This window comes from Coregonus lavaretus (assembly GCF_964263955.1).
Source record: "Coregonus lavaretus genome assembly, chromosome: 16".
Lineage (NCBI taxonomy): Eukaryota > Metazoa > Chordata > Actinopteri > Salmoniformes > Salmonidae > Coregonus > Coregonus lavaretus.
In genome coordinates, this window is record NC_140003.1 from 20,528,919 (window position 1) to 20,541,659 (window position 12,741).

Sequence of the window (12,741 nt, forward strand, 5' to 3'; positions counted from 1 at the left end):
TCCATCACCTTTACCCTCAGCTTCTTTAGCAAGGCAGTGGTCGTCTTGGAGGTGTGTTTGGGGTCGTTATCATGTTGGAATACTGCCCTGCGGCCCAGTCTCCGAAGGGAGGGGATCATGCTCTGCTTCAGTATGTCACAGTACATGTTGGCATTCATGGTTCCCTCAATGAACTGTAGCTCCCCAGTGCCGGCAGCACTCATGCAGCCCCAGACCATGACACTCCCACCCCCATGCTTGACTGTAGGAAAGACACACTTGTCTTTGTACTCCTCACCTGGTTGCCGCCACACATGCTTGACACCATCTGAACCAAATAAGTTTATCTTGATCTCATCAGACCACAGGACATGGTTCCAGTAATCCATGTCCTTAGTCTGCATGTCTTCAGCAAACTGTTTGCGGGCTTTCTTGTGCATCATCTTTAGAAGAGGCTTCCTTTTGGGACGACAGCCATGCAGACCAATTTGATGCAGTGTGCGGCGTATGGTCTGAGCACTGACAGGCTGACCCCCCCACCCCTTCAACCTCTGCAGCAATGCTGGCAGCACTCATACGTCTATTTCCCAAAGACAACCTCTGGATATGACGCTGAGCACGTGCACTCAACTTCTTTGGTCGACCATGGCGAGGCCTGTTCTGAGTGGAACCTGTCCTGTTAAACCGTTGTATGGTCTTGGCCTCCGTGCTGCAGCTCAGTTTCAGGGTCTTGGCAATCTTCTTATAGCCCAGGCCATCTTTATGTAAAGCAACAATTATTTTTTTTCAGATCCTCAGAGAGTTCTTTGCCATGAGGTGCCATGTTGAACTTCCAGTGACCAGTATGAGGGAGTGTGAGAGCGATGACACCAAATTTAACACACCTGCTCCCCATTCACACCTGAGACCTTGTAACACTAACGAGTCACATGACACCGGGGAGGGAAAATGGCTAATTGGGCCCAATTTTGACATTTTCACTTAGGAGTGTACTCACTTTTGTTGCCAGCGGTTTAGACATTAATGGCTGTGTGTTGAGTTATTTTGAGGGGACAGCAAATTTACACTGTTGTACAAGCTGTACACTCACTACTTTACATTGTAGCAAAGTGTCATTTCTTCAGTGTTGTCACATGAAAAGATATACTCAAATATTTACAAAAATGTGAGGGGTGTACTCACTTTTGTGAGATACTGTATATACAGTATATGGATCAATCACAACTGAATGAGAGATCCTTCCTTTCTGGTCATCCTCCAAGTTTTCAACTCGTGAAAAAATAATACCTGGGAAGGTAAATAACTTGAAATAAACGTTGTTTTGTGGGGAAGCTATTTGAAAGTTCCTCTGTGGTTGCTAAAATAGTATGAACGGTTTTAGGCAAGTGCAGAGTATAACACTACACTTAAAGTGGACATTTAGGAATTTTGCCAGTGTTACCATGAACAATCCATATGAATTCTGTATGATTTGAATAGTATGTATATTCAAATCAGTTTGAAAGATGTAAATTGTATGTTGTCACCTGTACTAGGGATTGAGACAGTCTCACCAGGGAATGTCAGTAGACAACATTCAGAACATTGAAACTTCACTCCCCAAAACCGGTATTATTCTGTTGCAGTGTGTAGCCTTTGTAGAGAACCTTGTCCATCACTACAGAATATGTATATTTGCAACATTTCTGGACATTTTCTGCAACATTCCCTCTGATATACAGTCAGGTCCAAAGTTATTGGCACCATTGAGAAAGATGAGCAAAAAATACTGTATAAAATAAATAATACAAATACTGAGCTACGATTGTAAAATTATTTTATTTTATACTAGTACTATTTCTCAGAGAAAGAGTGCCAATAATTTTGGACGTGACTGTACAACCTATATGTTTTTTGTTTTGTTATATCGGACTGTTACAGTACAGGTTCAATTGCAATTATTAGGTTTTCTAATGGCCATACAACATCACACACTGATGCCTTTCCATTCATTATTGATTTATAATTCATTATAAAATAAGTTACACTCATTTCCAATTTGGAATTCCAGCTAGGATAATTGATTTGGTACTGTTGGCTTTATGAAGTGTTTAATTGATAGATCCCATTTTTTGCTGTGGTTGGGTCTCTTCTTTTTGTATGAATGATTAAAGAGAGAGTCATTTAATCAATCTCAGAGCTCTGCAGTAGATTTGCATACAGTACTTCCGTGTGACTAACCAAGTGGAGCGAGTGACGGCATCCCAATGGCCCCCTATTCCATACATAGTTCACTACTTTTTACCAGAGCCCTATGGGGAATAGGGTGCCATTTGGGACACAGTCAGTGTCTTTGACCAAATGGCCAACTAATCGCCTCCCTCCCTGTTCCAGATGACCCAATTGACATATCACACTCGGCACCTCGCAGTATTAATGAACGTGTTTCATCATCTGTGATTTAAATTGGATGCTTTATGATTCATCAGCATATATTTTGTGGCGAATTAGAGTCCCTCCGAGGGGATCGACCATTTTAATTGCAGGTGTGTGCAAGGCACCACAGAAAAGAGAATGCGGGAGTTGCCTACTGCCCACATAAATTCACCTGTGCGTCAGCATTTTCACCAAAACCTGCTAGCAGAGGTGATACTACTGTAGCATAAAATATTATTTTCAACATTACCATCACAGCACTTCAATATCAGCATAGTTTTGAACCCACGTACGATGGCTCCCTCCTTCAAAGCAGTTGTTGAGTGTGGATGCATGGAGAGAGACAATCTGTTTTGTTCTTCTTAGTGCTTTAATGGCTCTTCAACAAGCACACATGCTTCCTAATTCAATCTCTATGGAAAGGGAGAACCACGTTTTAATTTATGTAATACTCAACTGCCTTGCTAACATGCACAGCAATTTATGGAAATCAGACCCTTCTATTGAGCCAAAATTAAGAAATGATTATCCTCAGCTCCAAAGTGTGTTTTCTAATAACCCGGTGTGGATTACACCGTAATAATCCATGTTAGTGTCATTTAGAAAACGACAGGCAGCTGAGCTTTTCATATTTCTCTACATATTTATGGAACGTCACTACGATGAGTGCTGCTGACATCAGGGTTTCCGAATCAAAATATAGCTGTTACTTTGTGAAGGAACAAAATGTTCTGAGTCCATACAAATTCTTTTGAAGTGATAATATGGCTTTGGGGTAAAAATTTTTAAATGAGGCGTGGATTCCCTTTTACAACGAGATCTGAGGCAGCAGCCCTGTCTCTCTCTCTCACACACACACACACACACACACACACACACACACACACACACACACACACACACACACACACACACACACACACACACGCAGGCAGTAGTACTGCCACTCTGGCCTTTTCCTATGCCGCCCGCGCCTGGCTATGGGATGACCGCCTGGCTATGGGATGACCGCCTGGCTATGGGATGACCGCCTGGCTATGGGATGACCGCCTGGCTATGGGATGACCGCCTGGCTATGGGATGACCGCCTGGCTATGGGATGACCGGTGACTGGCACTGCGTCCTCTCCCGTTGCCTCCCCTCATAAAAGTTTGGAGCTGCACCTGAATAAAAGAATAAAATCCTCCTCTAGCTAGATATTAGGAAAGAAAGAGTCTGATTGACCCACAGCTTAAAGACAGGTCTGCAAACCTCTTCTTTACCCTTTGAATCTGCCTGTGGTTCGTCCCCTCGACCCCCTCTGTGGAGCATGAGAGGTACCGGTGAGGCCAAATCCTTCTCCGGGACTGAGGGTATAAAAATAGAGCCTCATTACTCCATTATTGCAGCCCATCGTCTGTTGCTAGGCAATGGTATCAGATTAACACTAATTATCATTTTATCACACTTTTCTTTCCCCTGTCGTTTTTTTTCTTCTTCTTTACTCTCTCTCTCTCTGTCTCTCTCTCTCTCTCTCTGTCTCTCTGTCTCTCTCTCTCTGTCTCTCTCTCTCTGTCTCTCTCTCTCTCTCTCTCTCTGTCTCTCTGTCTCTCTCTCTCTCTCTCTCTCTCTCTCTCTCTCTCTCTCTCTCTCTCTCTCTCTCTCTCTCTCTCTCTCTCTCTCTCTCTCTCTCTCTCTCTCTCTCTCTCTCTCTCTCTCTCTCTCTCTCTCTCTCTCTCTCTCTCTCTCTCTCTCTCTCTCTCTCTCACACACACACACACACACACACACACACACACACACTGTCTCTCTGTCTCTCTCTGTCTGCTGTAGAGTCAAAACTGTGATTTTATCATTTGCATTGAGGAGTTTCTTTATCCATAGGCTGTAGGAATTCACATTAAGATATTCACATTCGGAGGCATTTCATTTTCTGATATTATGAGAAAATACTTCATGAATAAGAGGGATCCAATATTGGTAAAGGGCTGATATAACGTTAGTCCCTTTCAGAAATACCAGTCAATCACATTAAAAACCACTGATATATCTAGTTTGGGAAGTGCAGGACACGAGCAGAATCCAGAGTGTAATAAGATTGTCTTATCTGTTCATCTGGAATGCCTCATTTCAAGGTAACCAACTGGGCAAAAACTGGTTGAATCAACATTGTTTCCACGTCACTTCAACACAAAAAATCTATGCGATGACGTTGAATTAACGTGGAAAACTGATTGGACTGGCAAAAAGCCATCAATGTGAAATCAAGGGCATTTAGTCTTTTTTAAAACTTTAAAACTTTTAACCTAAATCCAGTGACATGGTGACATTTGTTGTTGATTTCACGTTAGTTGACAACTCAACCAAATGTAAATCAAAACTAAACGTTGAACTGGCATCTGTGCCCAGTGTGAAGGCACCAATTTTCTGATTAACATCCCAGAACCTACAGTAAGCTAATAGTGTACTCTGACTGCAGGCTTTTCTCTGAGACTGAACCCATCCAGAGGTGTGAAGAAAAAAAACATTCCCTCTGCACACTGAGTTCCTCCTCTGCTCTTTGAAAATGAGTTTTCCTGCTAATGAACTAGAATGGGAGTTGTATGTAATGTAAGCTGTGTTTTTGTGTTAAATAGAGAATCCTGCTGCTCGCCCCAGTCACAGTGATTTATTCCTGTGGAACTCTGGCACCCGTGTAGGCCACAGCTTGGGGGCACACAGCATTCTTCCACACCTGCCCATTGTTTCTTTATGCTGGGAGTAATGAGAGCTTCCATAGGAACAGAGCCCATCTCTCCTGTCAGGGTGAAGAATGCAGGCAGTGTGCTGTGTGCAAAAAGCCCACACACAGATGCACAAACACACATGCACGAGCACACACAAATACACTACAGAGAGACAAACAAGAAACACATGCACATACACACACACAACAACACAAAGACAGATTTGGCGGAAAACGTAGACATGCACACGCATGCACGCACGTACACTCATACACACACACCTTCCAGCAACACAGACAGTGTTCACACACCTCAACAGCCCATAAATCACAGTGTCATTTCACACTAGCCTCCTGCAGTTAAGGCAATTAGGAGCAGGAAAACACACTTATCTTTTCCTAAATTTAACATGCAGGAACATAATAAATATAACATTATGCATATGTAAGATCTACATTTCCTGATGTATATTGTGAATATCTGTATATGTATATTAATTGAGAACAAGCTGGATTTGGGGCAGAATGAGAGTATTATAATAATTTGTGGCACAAACTGTTCAGGACAAAATGATGAAACGTTCACCATGCAATTATTTAAGTAAACCATAGCCTACTGTAGGTGTTTCCTTTTCACTGTAAGAGTTTCACTGTACATGAGATGTGTAACAGTCAATAAACTCTCATCCATTCAGTGATTTCCGAACTTCTGTTCTTCCCTCTCTCTCCAATGCTCTAAAAATCCATGGTTCTCCCTCCGTAATGTAATTGTCTGACTTTCCAACTTCCCTAAATGTGGTTGGCTCTTCACCTTAAGAGGAACTATCCGTCTATGATTTATTATGGTGAAGCGCTGAGTTTCCTTCTTCGCCCCTGGGTTGTCACTGCTGTTCTATAATTGGGCGAGCCGCATGACCGACCTAGCCAGTGTTGACGCCACGCAATAGCTAGCACCAGCACCGCCACTGTCTTTCTTCGGGAGATTTCCTCCCTTTCTCCCTCCCTTGTCTTCTTTCGTTTTCTTTTTACCAACAGACAGTGAAAGTAGGACGCCATTTGCGTCTCCTTCATTAATTGCTCTGCCCTTTCTAGCTCAACCACAAAACAACCCCCTAAAAAAGTGGCGAAGTAAAAGGAAAGCAACAAACGAACTAAAAAAGAAAGAAAGAACGGACCCAGCTTTGAGGAATGGGTGAAATTAATGAGGCTGTTGGACCCTGGGAGCTGGAGGGAGGTGGAGGCATCTCGCTCTTGCTCGCCCTTTGAGAAAGTCATTATGATGGTGCTCTGTCTCCTTCACTGCTTCCAGTTCAAGGGGGGATGCTGCTACAGGCTCTGGACTTGACCTGACCCCTGTGACTGGCCTCAAAGTGTAATTTGCCCTTGTGACCCTGTTATGTCTCCTGCATCCTCCAACCATCCTCTCCTCCCTCCATTCTTCCAACCTCATTGTGTCATCCCTTCCTTTCTTTACCTGGCTGAGAGGACCTCTAGGAAGCTGGGGTGGAAACCATATATCTCTCCCCTCTCTCCCCCTTTTCTCCCATTGCTGTGTATGTCTCTCTCAGGGGAGGAAGTCTGCTTCCAGGCAGGCAGGCCAGTTTGTTTCTCACCAACTCCACCCCTAATTTCCTTTCACTATAGACAGTCAACACACAAAACTTATGTAAAGCAATATTTACCTTTATAGGCTATGTCTGTGTTGGGCATCACTTATTAATGCATGGATCTCAATGGAAAGGGAGAGGCATCCCGGGTCATGGCTGAGTATCTCTGTCTCCCAGGGGAAGAACAGACCAATTAGCCAGGAAGACAACAATGTATTTCTGCTAATTACTCATGCTTCTTTTATGTCTGAACAAGAGGATCAACATTAAACAGAAAAGAGGGGGGGGGGGGGGGGGGGGTTTAGCTGAACAAAACAACACTGACACAGAAAAATAGTTTAAACTCCCTGTATGCAGTGAGTTATAGGACTGGGAAGTACTGTAAAGGTGTTTTAAAATAAGACTGTGTCCTTATAAAACAAGGATATTTTTTGGGGCAATCTTGCTCCTTCCCCTAGTGGCCAGTATCTCTATGCTATAGTGTCAGTGTTTAGTCTTTGAGGAAATGTGTTGCCCTTAACAGGAACATGGTTGATTAGCATCTCCTTGATTATCTGTTAATTAAAGGATGTGTAGCCACCGGTATTAAAGGTGTGGACCAACCAGCAGTAAAGGTGTGGACAGGCGACCCCCTGCCATTTGGGCTTCACACCTCCCTTTCCTCAACTCCTCTCCGCTCCTCTCTGCTCCTGGTACCGCCCTGGAGCCCAAGCTGCAGAAACCAACCTTCCTCTTCCAGCCCTCCTCTCTGAAGCAGTGGTTTCCATGACAACCTCAGGAGCTCAGCTCGCATGAAAGTTTCTATCTTCTTCACGTCTAGAAAGTCGGGTGCTACGGGAGTCACAGAGATGCTTTAGCCACATGTGACATGAAGAGGAGCACTAAATATGCAGAAAAGCAAAGCTTTTCGGCTTGGAGACAGATTGTATTATTATGTTCTGTTCATTAGCTCCCAACCCTTCTCTCTCTTTGCCACGAGGAGTCATGAAGCGGTCTCTAATGAGTGGAAAATGATAGGCGTCAGGCACAAAGACATTGTCTATTGTGATAAGACACTCCCAATAAGAGAGTGGCTGCCATGGCAAGGCTCACTAGACTCCTACCAGAAAGTGTGCTTTCTTAATCTGTCATTTTCAGATTCAAAGTCACCAGGCGGTTGATGAATTTCACTGCAGTTTGCCTTACCCTCTTTAAGTCCTATTCTCCCCACTGTTGTTCACCAATGCAGATACCAACCGTGTTTCATTCCCTCTGCTTTCTTAACATTAACCACACCGCCAGTTAACCAGAGGGGGGAAATAGGACATTGTGAGGAGCACATCTGCAATTCCCCTCCACAAACAAACGCGCACACACACGCTATTCTATCTACTGGCTCTCTGCAACTGAGAGAACCCAGTGAACGTGTGATGTAGCTAACATATTTTACCTGACTCCTTGTGGTGGTTCTGTTCTACAAGGCAGACATTTTGCAGGGAACAGATTGGGAGCTCAACGCTCCAATTAAGGATCGGAGCAAGTACAAAAGCAGGTGGTGGTAAGAGCTCCTGTGTCGCACATCACAAAAGATTTCAAGTTTGTGTGTGCCTTTTTGTTCCCTCCACCCACACTCAAACCATTTGATATTTAGTGGCTCTGCACTTTTGCCGCAGCCACCTGTGAGAGGAAGCCTGAGCCAGATTATGTGTGTGTACTGACAGGCAGCTTCACAGCAGGTAGCTAGCGCATCAGCTTGTTACAAAGGGAATTTCAGGTGTGTGCAGTGTGACACTTGGGGAATGTAAGGTGCTCAAAGCACTTACACACACATGTCACCTGTCATCCTAGCACAGTTGAGGCGTTCGTTCACCTGGGCCAGGAGCAATCAACGCTACCTGCAATTATACTGCCACCTTACCCTCCCCATCGTGGTGGCTGTCATAGGTTCTGTTGTCTGCTGATTATACCAGAGACAGGGGCAGGGTGGGGGAGCGGTGGAAGGGGAGGGGGAGCAGGTCCATCCCCAACCCCTTCATTCAGGCAGAGCACAGCATGGGCATCACCTGTCAGAGCCATCATCACATGACCTCCCCACCTGCCTATCTCTCTCTCTCTCGCTCTCTCTCTCTCTCACACCATGCAATTACTGATCTCATCCCTTCTGCTCAGAAAATTCCAATGTCTTAAATTTGCAAGACCTTTCTGACCCGTCGCGAGGAAGGGGAGTGGAAGGGAGAGAGAGACCAGGAGTAATGGGGTGAGAGAAAGAAGGAAAATACACTACATGACCAAAAGTATGTGGACACCTGCTCATCCAACATCTCATTCCAAAATCATGGCCATTAATATGGAGTTGGTCCCCCCTTTGGTGCTATAACAGCCTCCACTCTTCTGGGAAGGCTTTCCACTAGATGTTGGAACATTGCTGTGGGGACTTGCTTCCATTCAGCCACAAGAACATTAGTGAGGTTGGGAACTAATGTTGGGCGATTAGGCCTGGCTCACAGTCAGCGTTCCAATTCATCCCAAAGGTGTTCGATGGGGTTGAGGTCAGGGCTCTGTGCAGGCCAGTCAAGTTCTTCCACACCGATCTCGACAAACCATTTCTGTATGGACCTCGCTTTGTGCATGGGGGCATTGTCATGCTGAAACAGGAAAGGGCCTTCCCCCAACTTTTGCCACAAAGTTGGAAGCACAGAATTGTCTAGAATTTCATTGTATGCTGTGGCATTAAGATTTCCCTTCACTGGAACTAAAGGACCTAGCCTGAACCATGAAAAACAGCCCCAGACCATTATTCCTCCTCCACCAAACCTTACATTTACATTTACATTTTAGTCATTTAGCAGACGCTCTTATCCAGAGCGACTTACAGTTAGTGAATACATATTTTTTTATACTGGCCCCCCGTGGGAATCGAACCCACAACCCTGGCGTTGCAAACGCCATGCTCTATCAACTGAGCTACATCCCTGCCGGCCATTCCCTCCCCTACCCTGGACGACGCTGGGCCAATTGTGTGCCGCCCATGAGTCTCCCGGTCGCGGCCGGCTGCGACAGAGCCTGGATTCGAACCAGGATCTCTAGTGGCACAGTTAGCACTGCGATGCTTACAGTTGACACTATGCATTCAGGCAGGTAGCATTCTCCTGGCATCCGCCAAACTCAGATTCGTCCGTTGGACTGCCAGGTGGTGAAGCATGATTCATCACTCCAGATAACTTGTTTCCACTGCTCCACAGTCCAATGGCGGCGAGCTTTACACCACTCCAGCTGACCCTTGGCATTTGGCATAGTGATCTTAGGCTTGTGTGCGGCTGCTCGGCCATGGAAACCCATTTCTTGAAGCTCCTGATGAACAGTTTTTGTGCTGACGTTGCATCCAGAGGCAGTTCGGAACTCAGTAGTGAGTGTTGCAACCGAGGACAGACTATTTTTACACGCTACGCGCTTCAGCACTCAGTGGGCCTGTTCTGTGAGCTTGTGTGACCTACCACTTTGCGGCTGAGCCGTTGTTGCTCCTAGACGTTTGCACTTCACAATAACAGCACTTACAGTAGACGGGGGCAGCTCTAGCAGGGCAGAAATTTGACGAACTGACTTGTTGGAAAGGGGGCATCCTATGACGGTGCCACGTTGAAAGTCACTGAGCTCTTGAGTAAGGCCATTCTACTGCTAATATTTGGCTATGGAGATTGCATGGCTGTGTGCTCGATTTTATACACCTGTCAGCAACTGGTGTGGCTGAAATAGCCGAATCCACTCATTTGAAGGGCTGTCCACATACTTTTGTATATATAGTGTATGTCTGAGGTGCTTTGTGGGTTTGTGGCTTGAAACACTTTGGAAGTTGAGAATCCTTGTAATTCCTAGCTGTCCATTCAGCACCACTAGAGGGCTTGAGAGTTTCAGCACCATGGAAAGCGTCCATACTTTCCCTGCTTTGTTGAGAAAGTTTCTAGCAGTGTTCTGTTATGCAGTTGGATGAACTGTGCAGTTGGATGAAGTTAGCATTGTAATTCAATATAGGATATTAGCATTTTATGAACAACTAGAGCATAGGAAAACCATATGTTAAAGCGTACTATTACATAGCACCTTTGTATTTCTGCCCCTTGCCAGGGTACAATAGACAGCAATTACCATTAAACAAGAATTGTATCTCTCTTAAACAAGCTTCAGTTTAAGGAATGTTGTTTTGATTTCTTACTTTACTTTCAGCTTGGCTATTATGAACTTTGTCCTGAATGTCTCTGTGTTGTCAGGGGACTGTGAAAAGCTAGTCTTAAAATAAGGAAGAAAATGAGATGTTTTATTGCCGTTGTGTTGCGCCGTGCTCCTCTGAGAGACCGCTCTCCGCAACTCTGGAAACTAATCTTCTCCACATGCTCTCGACGCTCACACGCACGGCAGGAAAAGGTGTGAAAAATAAAAAGGAGAAGATGACAGCAGGAAACAAAACGTCTACCGCAAAGTACGCCATTTCACCTCCCCATGCGAACATTTTCACACGTTCAGATTCCTCACCTCCAATAAGCAAGGAAATGGAGGCTGAATTTAGATCTCCCAGAACACGCTCAATCTGATCACAACACATGGTTGGTAAGAGACCCCAAGAGCAAGTCTGCTTCACAAATGGCACCCTATTCCCTATATAGTGCACTACTTTTGACCAGAGTACGATGGGCCCTGGTCAAAAGTAGTGCACTATGTAGGGAATAGGTTGCCATTTGGGACAAACGCCAAATGAACGTGATTACAGTTGGCTGACGGAATGAAGCCCTGGTGAAAAGGCATTAAAGTTAGTTAGCTGGATAGCTGGGTTGCTGGATGACTGGCGCCCTGTGGTGTGGCCAGCAGTGCCTTCCACCGATCTCATCAGCAGCTCACGGTGGGAGACAATCAAAGAGGGCTTTAGAGAACTTTGTGTTCTAGAATTGTAGAATGAAGGAAATGTTTAACTATTGTGCTGTTGACAATCTGGCTCAGGGTATGGCATGGGGTGAGTGCAATGTGTACCATTGTCTGTCCGCCATACAGTGGATGGTATTATTGTACCCTTTCAATCAGGTTCTTTAGTAATGCCTTTTCCTAATGAAGACAATGTATCACACTGTGAATGTAGCACTTGAATACACTGGTATGACATGATAAGACAATAGTAGCCCAGTAAGACATTCAGATGTATCTTATCGCAAAAGGAATGGCCTTCGACTGAAATCTTTTTACTGTTTCATCTATGTATAAAGGCGTCCGCATGCTTCCCATCCGAAACAGTTCTTAGCAGTTTGTGTATATATTATGACAAAATTTTGTGACGTTTTTGTTCGTTTTAGTCTTCGTCAAGGGTTTTTTCGGGTCTTCGTGCACACAAAAATTTTTCTTGAGGCAAGCCGAAGTTGGCAGCCGAAGTCTACGCCCCCTTCGTCGGTGATTGGGAAATAGTAGGGATTCTTTAATTAAGTGTTTGTTGTAATTCAACAGGGACGAATTGTTTTCATGCAAATATTTTCACTTGAGAAATATTGCACCAAACATCTTAGATGTAAAATTACGTGACTAAGATCTCCTTGGCAAAAACTTCAAAATTCATGACCGATTTCTTGAGTTATCTTATATTAATTCTGACTATTTTGAGGAAGCGTATACTGGCTACGGCGTCTCAAGATGTACAAACAGTGCTATTGCTACTTTCTTCTCATTTTTCAAACGAAGGTATTTTAAGAGAGTTTGTGAGCACACTCGCTCGGTTCGCCTGCCGAACTGAAGCATGCTAACGCCTTAAGAGCATTTTATGATTTTATTTTGTCTCTCATTTCAAATATTTTCACAACCCCCATACAGAGATGCTGGTGTATTATGCGCATATTATAACCACGACAAAGCAAGACACCATGCCTCTATCAGTATGAGAAACCAGTCAGACTCTTCCATAAATTAACCGGCTCAGTGTCTGCACGCAAGCCCTCAGAGTAAAGGTCAATTTGAGAGCTAGTGAGCCATCTCATTGGACTCTCATATCAGGATAGGGATGGAGCAGCCTATGACATGCACAGA